Genomic DNA, 4,627 nt, shown 5'->3' on the forward strand with positions numbered 1-4,627 from the left:
GAAAAGGCACATACAAAGAAAAAAAATTGAGAAAAAGCGCGCTCTAATGAGCAGTGACTTATCTTACACATACATGAATTACCTATAGCTTAGAAATTATGCCTCCTTAACCCTCTTCCCCCCTCCGCCATGTTTTCATTATGGCTACTAACCTATTTCTGCTCAACAAAAAAAATTAAAATAAAAATATTAATGATTATTTAGAAGCCCCTATTAGCACTCATGAGGCAGGGAGCCCTTCTCTACACTACTGGTATACCCATATAATAACTATATTTGCCCCTAATTACTAACTTAACTACCCTATATACGTGAAAAAAATTCTTTCCCAATGCTCCTCCACAAACACTATCCATATACTTTAGAGTATGCTTCTGGGTAATACTTCTGAAGTATTACCCAGAAGCGCACTCAAACAGGCAATGGATTTGAATACGCTGCCTAATTCAAAATTTAAATTTATGTTAAATCAACATGAAATATTTGTTCTTTGAGAAAGTAAATAATATAACTTACATTTTACTTACTTACAAAATAAAGTATAAAATTTCAAAGAAAAAATTTACTTTTATTTGTAATTGTAAATAACAATTTTTGTCAAATTACTTTTATATAAGCTATTTTCGCTAAATTTTTACACGTACCTTTTACACGTTACTTTTACACGTAACTTTCACACGTTACTTTTACACGTATCTTTTTAAAAGTAACACGTTACTTTTACACGTAAAAGTAATTTGTTGTTATGTGTGGTTTTATTTTACTTTGCAAAGTAAGTGTTATGCTTTTTAAATGTTATATGTACTAAAGTTGACTTAATAAATAACTTTTTTTACATACAAAAAGTAAATTCCATTTCAATATAAATTTTTTACATAATTATAACTGAAATTATTTTTTAAAGTAAATTACTTTACACGATTTCCAATAAAAGTAAGTTATATTTACAAGTAAAAGTAAAAAATGCAAATAACTTTTATTTGTAACAGTTAATTACTTCCCAGACGGCACAACTCGTTTAAAAGTTACGCGTGGTTTCTGTTGCGTGTTTAAAACTCCCGAAAACACTAAGAGTAACACGTGTCAAGAATAACGTTTTGATTCCGTGAAATTTACTACTATATTTTACCAAAAAACCAGTTTGGATTTTAAGTTTTTAGTGATGGTTTTTCAGTTACAAAAATGGAGTATTAAATTATCAAAAGTTTTCGCAACGAATGTGAAACCATTACTAAAAGCACGCGATTTTTTAAATTTATTGCATTTTTATTAATCGGAAGGTTTTAGAGTGTGTAACAAGAACATTCAGGAAAACATTTGTCGAGAAAATTTATATGTTAAATAAATTCAGTTTTTGTTAAGTATTAGCATGTATATATATATATATATATATATATATATATATATATATATATATATATATATATATATATATATATATATATATATATATATATATGTGCATATAAACATATATATATATATATTTATATACATATATATATATATATATACATATAAATATATATATGCACTTATATATATATATATATATATATATATTTATATGCACATATATATATATATATATATATATATATATATATATATATATATATATATATATATATATATACATATATATATATATATATATATATATATATATATACACACTCACACACACAAACACACACACATATATAAATATACACGTGTGTATATATATATGTATATATATATACACATATATATACACACGAGTATCTATATACACACACTTGTGTATCTATATAATTTATACAATGTATATTTTATATATGTATGTATAATACATATATAAAATATGTATGTGTTTATTTATGTATTCATATGTATATATGTGTGTATGTAAAAGTCTATATATTATGTATGTATGTATAAATATATATGTATATATATATATATATATATATATATATATATATATATATATATATTTATATATATATATATATATATATATATATATATATATATATATATATATATACACTTATATATACTTATATACATACATACATACACTTATAAATAAATGTATATGTTATGTATACGTAATATGTACACATATACACACATATGTGTGTTTATTTCGGCGTATGTATATTTGTGTGTATTTGTATCTGTATATGTGTGTTTATTTCTGCGATGAATATATACATATATATATATAAAATACATTTTTTGTGTTAACAGTATTATTGTTATTACTATTAGTATTGTTATTATTGTTATATGTTTGAAAAATACTAGTGTTGTTCCTATATAAATGTGTGTGTACTAAATGCTATAGGATATCCTATTAATAATAATTATTTAACAAAAATGAAAAGAACAAGTTCAGCATAGTAGAAAGAATATATGAAAAAATATCGATCAGCCTTAGCTGGAAATTTATTTCCTGAATGTTTAAATTTGTCTTCGAGCTGCGAGGCTGCACCAATACTACCTGTGCTTCAATTAACTTTCTCTATCAATATTGACAGCAAAATCTAGTAATACTTTGTTGCAAAATACTGTCCGTAAGTAACTTTACTTATCTGTAAATCAATTTTTTATATTTGAAAATTATTATGTAAATATTAAATTAATTTTTAATTGTTTGAGAAGATACACAAATGAGTCAGCAGTATAAAAAATGTGGCATGAGCCGAAGCCAGCTAGAAAAGTTCTTGCATAGTCTATCTGATTGCAGAAATGATATTTTTTTGCTGATTAAGGTAAGGGTGAACTTTTTTGTTTTGTTTGTGTGTTTGTATATATATATATATATATATATATATATATATATATATATATATATATGTATATATATATATATATATATATGTATATATATATATATAACATTTTTAAACCAGAATATGTGGGTTTTAATAAGCAACAAAACATAAATTGAAAAGATTCTACTATAAGTCTTCTACTTACTTATAGTTTACTAAAATAATCTTACTAATTCTACTAAAAGTCAACTACTAAGTTTTTCACATGTTTTACGAAAAAGAGAATGAGAAAAAATATTAATGGTGGTACAACTGTTAATGAAAATACTCATATTGAAACTCTAGTTATTTATCTTTAACTTCATAAAATTTAAAATGACACTAATATTTCTGGTAAATTTTGTTTTTGCAAATTTTATCTTTTAGGAGTTTTACTGTTATCACATAATCTAGATGAAGAAAATATATTTATAGAAGACTTCAGAAACTTAATGAAGATAATATTAATGTTGATTAAGGTAGGTGACTATTAATGAACAGGGGGCATGTGTGCATTTGGTTTTTTTAAATATTATGTATAATTTACGTTTATATTTATTACCTATATTTGAGTGTATATTAGCCTAATTTATCTTAAAACAGGATATTTGCACTTTAACAAGCAACAAAACCTAAATGAGATAGTTCCGAATAAACCTTAAAAGGTTTCTATATTTATAAGTAAAAATCAATTAAGAGAGGATTTACATCCTGGTACAAATGCTAATGAAAATGTGGATACTCGGGCTTTTGGGTCTTTCCAAAGTAATAAATTATTTGCATATAATTTAAAAGTTTATAATATTTATAAAGTACAATAGTATATTTGATGAATTATGTTTCTTAATGGGTTTCATAAATTCTTTAAGGGCGTCTCTTATTTAGGTTGAAGTAGGTGGCTCTAAAAAACAATTTGAAAAGAAGAATGAATGGTCGATTCCGTTTAAATGTACACAAATTTCCGTTAAATACACAAACAAGCGTGATTAATAAGGAAAGAAGCAATTTCCTTCTTCTATCGAATCATCACTCTAGTTTTTCCAAACAGCATTTTTTTATAGTGCATTTACTTACCCAGACGGCACATCTGGTTTTAATCTCGGAATTAAAACCCGTATAAACACGTGTTTGTTACGATCCAGGCGTAAACCAACAACACGTGGATTTCACGGGAAGTTTAACTGGAGTTTTACACGTGTTTTCTAAGGTTTCAAACACGAGTTTTTTTATGTTTTAAATACGTGTTTTTGAGGTTTTAAACTCGTGTTTTATGAGGTTTTAAATTCGTGTTTTCTATAGTTTTAAACGGACTTATGGCATTAAATAAAGTTTCCAAACGGAAACTTTATTTAATGCCTTAAGTTAGTTCAGGCATAAGTTTTCCAAACTTATGCCTGAACTAACAGCTGTTCAGCACGGTTTAATGATAAACCAAAAATACGTAGGTTTTGTTAGACACGTTTATAGCTTTAAACATGTAAACCTTTTTTTATATATACTACATTATATTTACGACAATTTTGTTGTTTTATTTTTGTTTTTTAAGGTAAATTATTTTACAATAATACTACGAAGAAAAAATAAACAAAGAAATAAAAAACCAAATCATTAAAAATAAGCTAATAAAAGACGTTTGGCACATGGTTACCATACATAATATTTAATTTCGATTGATCGCCTCTTCCGTCATTATAAAATCTAAAACCGCATAACAATACGCTTTCATTTTTACAAACAATTCCAGTAGCATCGAATGTTCTTTTTAATTTTTCTTTAAAGTCGGATCTCGAACTTTACTAATTCCTCAATTGAGGTAACCTGTT

At 24.8% G+C, this 4,627-nt stretch overlaps 1 long non-coding RNA gene across 1 annotated transcript in view; it reads left to right on the forward strand.

Annotated features, from left to right (window-relative positions):
• Positions 1-2,235: 2,235 nt before the first annotated feature.
• The window catches only part of LOC136080677 (uncharacterized), a 3,429-nt gene continuing 1,037 nt past the window's right edge, over positions 2,236-4,627 (forward strand). Inside the window, exons 1-3 of the long non-coding RNA XR_010638593.1 lie at positions 2,236-2,762; positions 3,192-3,283; positions 3,408-4,627. The exon at positions 3,408-4,627 is cut by the window's right edge and continues 1,037 nt beyond it. This is a non-coding gene — a long non-coding RNA (uncharacterized LOC136080677). The remainder of the gene's footprint in view (positions 2,763-3,191; positions 3,284-3,407) is intronic.

This window comes from Hydra vulgaris, chromosome 05 (assembly GCF_038396675.1).
Source record: "Hydra vulgaris chromosome 05, alternate assembly HydraT2T_AEP".
NCBI classification, from domain to species: domain Eukaryota; kingdom Metazoa; phylum Cnidaria; class Hydrozoa; order Anthoathecata; family Hydridae; genus Hydra; species Hydra vulgaris.